The sequence below is a fragment of the Ictidomys tridecemlineatus genome, chromosome 5, assembly GCF_052094955.1.
Source record: "Ictidomys tridecemlineatus isolate mIctTri1 chromosome 5, mIctTri1.hap1, whole genome shotgun sequence".
Classification (NCBI taxonomy): domain Eukaryota; kingdom Metazoa; phylum Chordata; class Mammalia; order Rodentia; family Sciuridae; genus Ictidomys; species Ictidomys tridecemlineatus.
The window spans coordinates 167,156,660-167,170,063 of NC_135481.1; the positions used below are offsets into that span (position 1 = coordinate 167,156,660).

The window sequence follows — 13,404 nt, forward strand, 5'->3', positions numbered from 1 at the left end:
TCATTACTGAGAAACAGTACTTCCAAAATTTCAAAATACTTTCAAATTTCCATTTAATAAAAAGATATTACATATCCAGACAAAACGGTGTTTTGTCTTAATGAATACAGAAATTTGGTTACACAGAATACCAAGTGCATTACAGTAGTTGGATTCAACATTTGCAACTTGATCCAGTTATTTCTATTTCAACAAAATAAGCACTGATTAACATTCTTACTTCATGTCAGAAAGGTCTCAATGAGGTAGGATACTTACTTGCCTACAGAATTAAAAATATTTGTTATTCCTATCTGGTCACTTCTGATTGTTACAAAGTAAAGATTTTTAGAAGAAAATATTTTGTATGAATTTTACAGTTAAGTTACTTTACTGAAAAATGAGCAGATTGACTTAATAGTAATGGCAGGTTATAGTGACACATTTAGTTCCCAAGGCTCTTTAGGGAGTAAACAAGAGAAATTGCAAGAAGACAGAATTTCTCAAAGTAGGGTCAGAAATTTATCTTTTCAGACTCCAAAGTCCAAAATATTAATGGTGTCAATTTCTGAACTGCTGTCAAGGATGTTTAATCCGGTGCAATTCCTGATGGAGTGTGTATTCTAAACAGATTAGCTAGTATAGTATTTCTCCATAATCAAAAGTTGTCAATTTAGCTTACAGCTTAAGCTTTATAAAAAGAGGACTTCCTGAAGACTAAATCTTGCACAGCTGGATGTGAAAATGGAGGTCCCACAGGGATTCAATTCAAAAATAAGACAAGGTAATGCAAGGACTGTCCAATTAAAGGTGAGCTTCCAAGTATTTAGGTATTTTGGCCTCATTAACAGCATTATTGCTTTTTCTCTTTTATCATCCCACTGATGACTCCTCTGTACCAACACAACATAGGATGTCTTAAGGATCCCACACCAGACTCAAAAAGGGGTTTGCTCTCCAGCACAGGCAGCTCTATCCAGTCTCATTCTGCACTCTGAATTTGCAGTAGAAATGGCTACAAAAGAGAGATTGGTGAGGGCAGGGGAAAGCACTCAGCCAAAGCCTGAACAAGACAATTGCCTGCCAGAGGAAAAGAGCCAGGCACCAGTGGAAGAAGTCATCTCAAAAGCCCGCCCCTGGCTCTTTCCTAACTTTCTTCCATCTAATCAGCCGTGACCATCCAACAGTGCTCCACAGCTACCCGGGACTTCCTGTGAAAAACTGTGGCTTTCTGCACATCAATTTAAAAGAAGCCTTCATTTCCTCAAGGAATGCTGGAGGGTGTCAACTCTCCAAACTCCTCTGATAACAAGGCTTTATTTATTTAACCTGCTTTCTTCATCCTTATCCTCCCCTACATGCAAAGTAGAAAGAAACCCCTCCTTGTCTCCAGTCACTCCTCTCTATGCTACCAGCTCCATCCTGCCTCCTGGGAGAGAAGCGGTTGACCCAAGGCTATCCAGAGCAGGAGCTATGATTTTTATACATTTTGTGCTCTGCTAGCTCACTTACTCACTTGACCACCTCTTTCATTTACCCATCTTGCTTTATCACACACTTTCTTATTATGATCTCTCAAATATATCAGATCCTCCCTGTTTTAACACAATTTAGAGGCTGTCTTCCAATGGCACCAGCTCCTGGATTCCCCCCATGTGGATCATTCCCTCCCCCAATTCACTCGACCCCATTCATCCACTCGCCCATAGAAGACACACATCTCAATCCTCTCTTTCCAAAACAACCATCATATGACCCACCTTTTATGACAAGTGTGAGAATTGACACAGGTGAAATTCACCTAGATAATGCTAATTTATGCCAAATGAGTCATTACATACAGGTAAACAACACAGCGAAAAAAGAAACTGCAACCTTCTGCCTCCTTGAGATAAGGGCAGAATACAGGTTCATTTTTGTCCTAAGATACAGGGTTACAGTTCCATGTCATTCTGCATTAGCACAATCACTGTTTTTTCACATATTGGTGGGCACCAAAGTACAGAACCAGATTGTTCTCATTAGTGATGAGGCCTTCGTTATGTTTCCATGTCCACAGGGAAGACTTCCATTCACCTAATATTAATAGCTCGGGAAACTGCTATTGATTATGACAAGGTAAACATTTCATTATCATTTTACTTACAGAATCAGTTATAGAGGAATAAATATGTTCAATCTCAACCACGATAAAAATGCAATATATTCACTCCCAATTTAAACAGAATATTTTAATTGATTTCTTCAAAACAATGTTTCAGAGTCACTGTAACTATCTTACAGAGAATATTCAAAGTCATGAAAAAAATTCACAACATAATGCTTTTTTGGAAAAACAGTTCATAAAAATAGATATACATACACACTAACATATGTCTAAAATAATAGAAATATATAAAATATTAGTAGTAATTATATTTAGATGACAGAATTACAAGAAGTATTTAATTTCTTATTTGTAACATTGAGTTTTCTAGAATCTTCTCAATCCATTTGCATATAGTGAAGTGAACATTACCCAAATAGATATGTGGTCCACATTGCATAAATAAACACTGATTCCTGAATCCTCTCTGCTCTGATTGTCCTGCTGGAATAAGTTCATTGTGTTAATGTGATCTGTTCACATGGTTCCTTAACCATGTATAGAAAATGAAGTGCGCAGGAGTATGACAACTGGATTCTTTAGAAGTGCCTTAGACTAAAAGGACAGGGTAAGCAATGGATTTTAGGGTTGGTTTCAAAGCGCTGATACTCTCCTCTTAGACAAATATATTTGGGGTGGAGAAGGAGAAAAAGGATGACATGCATACTTTTTCTGCAGCTTATCCTCTTTTTTACTTCTAAAAATAAAGAAAGCATTGCCTCCTACCTTCTAAGGCAATGTGCTCTGTTCTAAGAAAGTACGGACAGTTAGAACATATCTCAACATCAATTATACTTCCTTCTTATTTGGAAAGTACAGAAAAGGATCAAAACTAAGTAATCAAAATTATAATTGCATGATCATCTTTCCACGAAAATTTATAAAAGAATATGCATCCCCCCCCCATGCCCTTCTAGGACTTCTGAGAGATCAGTACTATGACCTGTTATTGTATATCGTTAGCTACACACATTCTTGTGTCCCACAAATGTATGTGGGAATATCAGTAAGACTGGGAGAAAAAGCACAGTTCGAGTAGGTAGTGAATGAATGACTGGGTCAGAAAGATGAGGGCTGATTCAAAATGAAATAAAATTCTAATACCTCCAGAGCACTTCCCCCTCTTCCAACCTATTTGTTTCCAAGGTTATCTGCTTCCAGCAAGGAGTTGTTAATGAGTACCCCCTGGGTACCCCTGGAGGGCTCCTTTCCCACACATGGTTATTCCACCTTTTGGTCACAAAGGCAAGATAAGAGGAGGAGGGGGCATGAGAAGAAAGGAAATCAGAAATCTAGAAAAGGAGCAGGACACCCCCACTCCCTCCATGTGCCAGCTTTGGGCCCCCTCCTTTACAGAGAAATCTTTATCTTCCCGTGCTATCATTTAAATAAAACATTTTTAGGCTTGCCTCAGCTTTTTTCCAGTGTTTAATCAACACCAGAGAAATAGGACCTGATCCTGATTCTCAATACTGGTATCATCAGCATATGCATGTATATATGTATAAAGATACATAAACATATATGCCTTTTAAAAAATTAAGATGACATTAAGCTGTACATCCTTCTTTGCAATCTCTGGTTTCCAGAAAACCAGTTCACATTTTTTTCAAAGAAAAAGGTTAAATTAAATGGCACTCACATTCTAAAATTTAATACTACCTAATTATCCAAACAAACAACATCGATAAAACTGTACAAAATGTCAACTTCTTAGAAATTTTCTTTTTAAAACTCTTGTTTTTGCCAGGTACAGTAGTGCACACTTGTAATCCCAGTGACTCAGGAGGACGAGACAAGAGGATTGCAAGTTCCGGACTAGCTTCAGGAAACTCTTCCTCAAAATAAAAAATAAAAAGAGCTGGAATGCAACTCATTAGTAGAGAACCCCTGGATTCAGACCACAGCACCACATACAGACACACACACACACACACACACACACACACACACACACACACTAAAAAATTTTAATTATTATTAAAATTACAAAAACCTAGTAGTCTGTTACAGAAAGGGGAAATGGATTCAAAGTCAATAGCATTTTCTTTTTTCCTTAAATTGAGTGGTGATTAAGGTCGTCTATTATTATTTCCCATGCTTCTCATATATTTTGCAAATATTCTTTTGGACCTTTAGAATATCAATACAAATAATTTTCTAAAAGATGTAAAGGTTAAAAACAAAAAGCCTCTTTCCATTATATCCCAGTATACCTCCACAATGGTATAAATGAACAAATATTTTTCTGATTTTCCATTTCCAATGTACCCCAATATCTCTAGATAAAAAATTTTTCAACAGAAGCACAAGATGATTTTCTAGTAGTCAATTTAAAAACCATATGGGCTTGAGGTATAACTCAGTAGCACAGTACATGTTTAGTGTACATGAGGACCCAGGTTCAACCAATCCCCAGCAAGAAAAGGATAAAAAGACGAGGACAAAAGGAAAAGGTTACAATGAATAGTTTATAATATATTTTAATCAAATAGATCAAATATATCAGTATAATATGTAATCAGTATAAAAATTCTTGAGATAGTTTTCATTCTTTTTTTCACACCATCTTTGAAATCTGGTATATATATTTCACACTTAGAGCACATCTCAATTTGGACTCTCACACTTCAGTGGTTCAAAGCCCACATGTGGCTAGTAACTACTGTTACTAATGGGGCTCCAGAAAATACGCTCAACCTCCTTTCAATTTACAAATCATCTTTTGACTATATGCTCACTCCACCGCCTCCCATTCTGTAGACTTTTAGAGCTTCAAAAGCTTTTTTTGTTTTTTAAACCTCTCTTTTCTTCACCCACCAAATTGAGACCATCTTTTGTGTCTTCCATGTCTGTGCAGTGAGGAGTCAGGGGCCCTGCACTTTACTTCTCTTTCCCATTTTACCTCTCCACCCTTCTCTAGCAAACCATTGCTTTGACATGGTCTAAGTTGTATTATTTATACCATGTTCTGCACCATAACTGTTTTTTTTTTTACACCTAGATTTTTTCCCCCTTTGGAAAATAACATTTACAATGTGAAAATTATATAAGAATGCTCTGCAGAAGCAAGTATGAAAGTTGGGATGCTGGGAGAAGGCCAAAGACTGTCCCTAAACTTGTGATGCTCAAAGAACACTGAGGAAAACCGAGATCAGAAAGGCCTCATTTAAATATTAGAACTATAGCAGGTCACTGAGAACATTCACTCATATCACCCTTTCTCATACAGAACTTCATTTGCTTTTAGGATTTTAAAGTTCTCTAAAAATCCTATTTTTAATTTTTATAGCTTCAGAAAAAAATTGCTGAATAACTTTGTCTTGGAATTATTTTTTTTTTTTCTAAATGGTATGCCTTGGCTTAGCTTTCTTGTAATCCTTATTTCCCTTTTCTGTTTTGCTCAGTTTTTCACTGCACTGATTCTTGTAGGAATGGTCAAAAGGTGATCAAATGTTTTAATTCTCATTTGTCTAAAGGTGCTTATATCATCATTTACCACTAAATGAATAGTTTTGCTGGGAACAGAATTGCAGGTTAAAAATTATTTTCCCTCCAGAGAATGAAAGGTGTTCTCTTATTCTCTGGAAATTAGGAGTAAGGCCCCACCTTACTCCTATTTTCTGGAAACTTATCAGAATCCTCTCCTTTTCTTTTCTTTAGTATTCTTTGATGCTCTACAATACCATCCATTTAGTTACTTGTCCACTCACATGTACTTATACTGATATCCTGCCCCTGTACCAGGGGCTGAACCAGGGCCTCTCACATGCCTGGCAAGGGCTGCACCCCTAGACCCAAACCATTACTATTCTTCTTCTTACTCATCCTATTCTGCATTTTCAGGGTCTGGTGATTAAAAGAATTGTAAAGATGGTGTGCAGTGCATACCTTTCTTTCTTCTACTTCTTTTTCAGTTTCTCCTTCCAGACCCTCAATTGGAAGATGCAGGACCACCCTTATGTCTCTACTATTCATTCGTATTTTCCAATTCTTGGGGTTCTTTTTGTTGTTTTCTGGAAATTTCCTAACCTTTTATTTCAACCATTATACTTTTAGGCTTTCTTTTTTTGTTCTTTTAAGTTAGCAGTCATACTTTATTCTCCAGGAACTCTTTTTTTTTTTCCCTTAATTTATTTATTTGTTCTCATCAGTCAGGAAGTCTTTCTTGATCTTGAATTATTTCTGTCCTTATGAATCAACCTGACCTTCCTGATGATAAAATTTTAAAAGCTGATCTCTTGATTTACTTCTATTTCTTCCATCTCAGTTGGCAAGTTTGCTCAAGTTGGGTCTTCTCTTTTACCTGACTACTATTTTCCAATACCTGTTGACTCCAGATGGTTCTATCATCTAGAAGCCAAAGAGATACACAGATCCAAATAAGAACCTACATGACTTCTTCATTTCTACTCATCCAAACAAGGGTCATTCGATTACTGGTCACCTCAAAAATCGTTTAATCATGGTATCTCTAAAATCCATGTGCCTTTTAGAATAACAATCGATTTTTCTTACTAAAATTCTTAACAATATGACAGATAAGGATTTAGTATGCATTATTTCAGGGTCAGGATTTATCTGACTTATAAAGAGTCATAGTTCTACTTATTCATAATGACTATATTGAAATATTAGAATTAACTCAGTATTGCAGAATTTAGTTGAATAAAATTTCACTTACATTTCAAGTCTCAACAATAAATGGATACGTTTGATTTTCATACTCTACCCGTTTATACACTTTTAGCACATCTCACTAAAGCAGAAACACGATTATAATTATGGAAGTATCGTCATCTTTCCTTATTATGGTAGTCTATGCCAAAGAACAAGTTAAGTGTCTTGTTTCCAGAAAAAGAATACTGTCGGGGGCTGGGGGAAGAGAAGAATCCCAAGATACACAGTAAGAACTAAAATGGTCTCTATGTGCCTATTAAATTGCTTTTCTTCCAAACTTGTATCAGGATTCATATTTTAAGAAAGTTACTGAGTAACCTTTTTTTTTTTTTTTTTTTAAAGTACTCTACGATCACAAAATCTGGCTGGAAGGTACAGTCATCCTCCATCAGAAGAGACTTGCTCTCAAGTTTAATGTGCTAGTTGCCTTCCATTTATCTTAACCGTGCTTTTGCCTCAAACTTTGCCAACTGACATCCTAAGGTCCACATCTCAACAGAGTCCTCCCAAACTACAATTTCTGCAGGAGAGCATATTTCTGAAGAAGAGGATTCTCAAGTGATTATACATGCATATTATACAACATTTACATAAAAATGTGAATAATGTTATTTAATTTTCTGACTCAGATGGAAAACAAGCTGCTAATGCTGAGGATACTTAAAAGGATATATTGCCCAGGGGAGAAGATGATACAATATTAATATCTGTAATGAAATATAAAAGTCACCAAAACAAAAACAGATGCCTGGACAGCTGGTGTGTGACTTGCCCACCCAATATCCTTTCTCTTGATTTTAGAGGGTGATGAAAATGATACCCACCAAAAAAAAAAAAAAAAAAAAAAAAACTTCTTAAGTCTTCCTTACAATGAAGGGAAACCTTGTGACCCTAATTAATCCAACATAAAACATGCAAAGATGTGGGAGTTAAGTTTCAAATTTCTAAGATATACTTCTCTATGTTTCCTTCTTTTTCTTTAGGCTGGGAGTGTGTATGTGACCCTGGAAACACTGCACCCATCTTGCAACCAGGAGGCAATAAGCATCAGAATGAAGGCTTATCAACCAAGGATACTGGAGAATAAATATGGTCAGAGGCTGAATCTCTGAGAGAATTGCCTCGCTCTTGAAGTAGCGCTGGATTACCTACCTTTGAGTTGTGGATAAATAAAGAGAATCTGTGCATTTAAACATTTTGTGGTTCACAGAACTCACTCCTGATGATAACATTAGCAATATCTGAACCTTAATTGCCCCTCCAGTCATTTTTATATAAAGACTTTGGTGCTTGACCATAATAGAGATGAATTTCTCCTTTACAAAACTGTTTTGTGTTTTTAATCTTAGAAACAAGTCCATGATCCCTTACCCAAATCCCTTGACAGCTGTCATATTTTGGAATTTAGGAAGTTAATGTGGCATTTATCTATCTACCTATCTACCTATCTATCTATCATACATCATTATTCAATGACCCAACAGATTTTGGCATTACCCCTTAGTCTAGGGGTTGACAGCAAACTGGGCCATGGGCCAAGTCCAGTCTATCATCTATTTTTGCAAATAAAATTGTACTGGAACACAGCCACACATCGTTATTTATGTTGTCTATGATTGTTTTCATGCTACAATGGCAGAGATGAGCAACTGTGACAGAGAAAGTATGGTCCACAGAGCCCCAAATACTTATCAAACAGTCATTAACAGAAAAACACTACTGATTTTCAAGTATGTAAGTATTTATGGGGAGAAACCCCTGTCTATTTACACTAAGTGGGATACACAGACACTATATATAGTCTGTTAGTTCACGCATGATTTTGCCCCTACATGTATGGCAAAGTTGTGAAAAATCTAAGTTATCACAAAGTTGCTTTTTTAAAAATTTTTTTTAGTTGTAGATGGACATAATACTTCCATTCTATTGATATTTATGTGATACTGAAGATCAAACCCAGTGCCTCACATATGCTAGGCAAGTGCTCTATCACTGAGCCATAATCACATCCCCAGTTGTCAAAGTTTTACTGCCTTTAGAATCGTAGACAAAGAAACAGAATCTACAGTTCCTTAAGGTCTGAAAGTCCAGCATGCTTTGGACCCTGTTGACTGACAGCCCTCAGAAACAAGGAAGCATATTGCAGTGAAAAGCAAGCACACCTACTCAGGAGTAAGAAGACCAATTTCCAATCCTTCCATTCTGCTGACTTTGTATATACAGCTCTTCCCTTGGTCTCTGTTTTCACATCTATCAAACATGTCCGAAGTATCTGCCTGGAGCCATAGAGATGGTGAGAGCATTTGCCAAAGTTCTGTGACCACAGCATGGTATAGTACACTCACAAGTCATGTATATTATTATGTAAATTAGGCAGACTTCATTACACATGCAGGAATACATATTTTACTAGACTTAAATATATTAAGATGATTTTCTTTTTATTAGATAAAGTATTTGATTGCAGAAGAGTCAAAATTTTACTGGTCTTACAAAATATAAGGTGTTTGTTTCCTCATGGTATGTCTTAACTCTCAGACTACAGTATACTTCCATTCTTTTGGAGTCCTTCATATAACTTGAGGCATATGAACCATATTTCTTTTTTTAATTATTGGTTGTTCAAAACATTACAAAGCTCTTGACATATCATATTTCATACATTAGATTCAAGTGAGTTATGAACTGCAAATACAGATTGCAGAATCACATCGGTTACACATCCACATTTTTACATGATGCCCTATTTGTAACTGTTGTATTCTGCTACCTTTCGTATCCTCTAATATCCCCCCTCCCCTCCCCTCCCATCTTCTCTCTCTACCCCATCTACTGTAATTCATTTCTCTCCTTGTTTATTTTCCCATTCCCCTCACAACCTCTTATATGTAATTTTGTATAACAATAAGGGTCTCCTTCCATTTCCATGTAATTTCCCTTTTCTCTCCCTTTCCCTCCCACCTCATGTCTCTGTTTAATGTTAATCATTTCCTCCATATTTCTTGGAGCATCTTTTTAACAGACTATGGACAATTTGTGCCAAACTTTCAAAAATTTCACGGAGAATTTACTGTATTGGCTTTTTACTACAACATAAGTAGTAGATAATTATGCAGGTTTGATAGATATTTTAGTAAATATTTTAAGTCCTACATCACAACTTTAAATTTTGAAACTTCTATTTTCTAAGGAATCCTTTTTCATTTAAATCACAGGATCCATACAGTTAAAAGACTGACCGAATTTTCAAATGAAAGCCAAAGAACCTATTTTGTTGGCTGACTCCTAAATTTCTTCAAGTGGTTGTTCCTTCTTTTAAAATATAATTAAAAAAAACATTTATACTTTAATAAAGATTTCCAGAAAATAGAGTTTGTCTTAAAATGTAGTTTTCTTCAAATAAATACCAACAAGTATGTGACTATTTCATTTATAATATAGCCTACATTTTAGAGAAGTTCTTTTGGTAGATTCAAGGGCAGTTATTCATGATAGCAATGTATTTTGTACAGAAGCTTCTCTACCAAGAAAACAGGTTAGATTTTTACAAGGCCATTGGTCAGTCCCTTTGTTCTTGAGTTCAAAGGACATGAACACACCTCTGTTTTCACATGGCTTTGTTTGCACAGAACAGAGTATCTTGGTTGAAGATTCCTAGTAGAGTAGTAATTTTTTCAAACATGTCCTTCTAAAGTTCCCTCCCAGGAGTGAAACTCAGCCAATCTTCCTTGCAACAGAGGTGTATAAATGTGCAAGCCTATGTTTTGAAGTGTGAATACATTCTCAGTGTTCAGGGGTCCAGAGAACTGTACACCAACAGCCGACACTACACTCAGAGGAGGTCATAACACCACATCTAACTTTTGGTTCATGGAGTTGAGCTGCTTTAAATAGACAGACTTCCTGCCTACCCCAGGAAGAAAAGCATAATGAGCAAAACAACAGCAGAATCATGAGCGCCTAAAGGAAATCAATTCTGGAAATGTGAAAAATGCCCTCTGAAAGGAGAGCACTAAAAAAAAAAAAAAAAAAAAAAGGCCACTGTCTACAGAACATGGTGCAGATTCCATAAATAACAAGGCAACAGAAAAGACAGAGGCATTTTCACTGGGGCTAGAGTGGGGAAGGGTCCTGGAAGAAACTGGCAGTCCTTGATGGCCTTCCAGATTGGGTCTTCTCTGCAAGAGCAAGAGCCCTAACCTCTCAGCTACCTTGGGAGACTGAGGAAAGGTGAGCAATGGGAAGACTGTCAGGGAAGTAAAGTTAACCAGAAAGTGAGTGGGAAAAGTACACAAATGCGTGACTCCAGCAAGGATAGCAGATGTCAGCCAGATCCCCTGCTCTACTGGGAATGTCCACAGGTCAGAGGGAAATAAGTATGGAAAGCACTGTTGATTGATCACCCAGGAACCTGTATTACAGCATTGCTCAGGTTACCATGTGTCTGATTTGAGCAGATGCATCAGGATTGGTCTAGACCAGTGGTTCTCAAACAATTGTTATATTATTCAAGGTTTTACAAAGGAGGAAAAACTGATGGGATAAATATATAGTGAGATACAGAGAAACATTGGCTTACACTATTATGGAAGTCTAGAAGTCCCACAATCTGCTATCTACAAACTGGGGCTCAGGAAAACTGGGATGGTCCCTGTGCAAACTAGAAGGCCTGAGAACTAGGAGAGACAGCAGTGTATAAGTCCCAGTTGAGGTTCAAAGACCTGAGAATGAACAGCACAGATGTCAAAGACAGGAGAAGATGGATATCCTGGGTCAACATTACTTAGGGGAACTTTACCACTGAGCCCTTTTATTTTTTATTTTGAGACAAGGAAAGGCTAAGTGGTCCAGGCTGGCCTCAAAACTGTGACCCTACTGACTCAGCCTCCCAAGACTTTGGTAGTGTCTTTTGCATAGTGAATTTGTTTAGGTGCTGGGAATTGAACCCAGGGCCTTGTGCACTAAGCTTCATCTTCCATAGTTTAAAATATAAAAGGGAAAGAAAACATGCCTTTGAATAATGTAAGTTGAGACAGTGTTTCACTAAAATCTTATGAAAGGCACATGGATCTTTTGTGGTTTAGGGCATGCAGAAGACAAAATAATAGCTCCTTAAAGATGCTCACTTCCTAGTACTCAGAACTAGTGAATATGTCATGTTACATAGCAAAGGGGAGCAGAGGTTAGAGGTGGCATTATGGCTGAGAATCAGCTGACCTATAAAGAGATTACCCAGGATTATCCACGCCAACTTGGAGTAACCACAAAGGTCTGTAAATGAGGAAGAAGGAGACAGAAGAGTAAGAAACAGAGAGTTGACACTGTAAGAAAGATTTGATGGTTTTGAAGACAGAATGGGGCCACAGGACTTAGAATGCAGGCAGCCTCTGAGGAAGGAAAAAGAAGGACAGATCCTCCTCTGAAGCCTTTAGTAAGGAGCACAGCCCAGGGACCCTTTGATTTTGACCCAGTGAGACCCGTCTTGGACTTTGAATGTCTGTATTTGTATGATAATAAAGTTTGTTGTTTTAAGCCACTCGCTTTGTGATAGGTGTCTATTGAAGCAATAGGAAAACAATACAGGACATCAGAGAAAGCTTGTTGAAGGAACCAGCCTTGAAGATGGGCTATAAGGCATTGGAGACAGACCTGTGACACTCAATGAATTCAAAATAAAGGGATAAGTCTCAGTGTGGAAGGATTCACCAGGTAAAGGTTTCCATTCAATAAAACAAAGCACAAAAAAAATAATAAAAACACTTTATGTAATTTTTCCTAAGTTAATTCCACTTAAAAAGCAGCCAGATCCTTGCACACTCTGATAAAAGATGCCAAAATTAATAATCAAAAAACCATATACTGCTCTGTAAACTTCAAGTGATTACCACATTTAGTCCTAATCTTACAAACTATTCCCTTATCCTATATCAAGAGACTATTTAAATTAACCTGGTATATTAGAACATTTACAAATTCCATATTAATTTCAATCAAATCAACGTGGTTCACAGCCAAGAGGACTTAGGTGGCTTAGAAGATATAATATAGAAAAGTGAAAAGGTCAACCACATAAAAAAACTGCCAGAGTTTCAAATGAACATAATTTTTCATGAGTTTTAATTACAGCACAAATATACACATGCACAAACTTTGAGTGTCTGTGTATGTGTACTTATGTATACATACATATATATGTATGTATACATATATGCACACAGAGTAATGATTAGATATATGTATGTGTATATATATATATATATATATATATATATATATATATTAGACATTCATCTCATTTTCATAATTAACCAAGCCAACAGGTCACTTATGTAGTTAGAAACACCTTCCACATGTCTGCAGTTCTCAATGTTTCAAGGACTGCAGTTTCTATTTGACTAGATTGATAAATATTGTATTGTATTGTTTTCAACCAGTATTTTAACAACCAATAAATGCATTATGGGTTTTTTATATTAAAAAGAAAAATTAAGAAATTACTACAGTTTGGATCTTAAATATCCCCCACAGGACTATAAGTTAAAGGCCTGGTCCCCATAGAGGTGCTTTAGGGGGTGGTGAGCTCTTAAGAGATGGGGCTA

General features: G+C 36.6%; 1 protein-coding gene across 11 annotated transcripts in view; it reads right to left on the reverse strand.

Moving 5' to 3' along the window:
• Plcb4 (phospholipase C beta 4) overlaps window positions 1-13,404 on the reverse strand; it is a 381,561-nt gene that overhangs the window by 198,976 nt on the left and 169,181 nt on the right. The gene's annotated exons all lie outside the window — the stretch shown is intronic.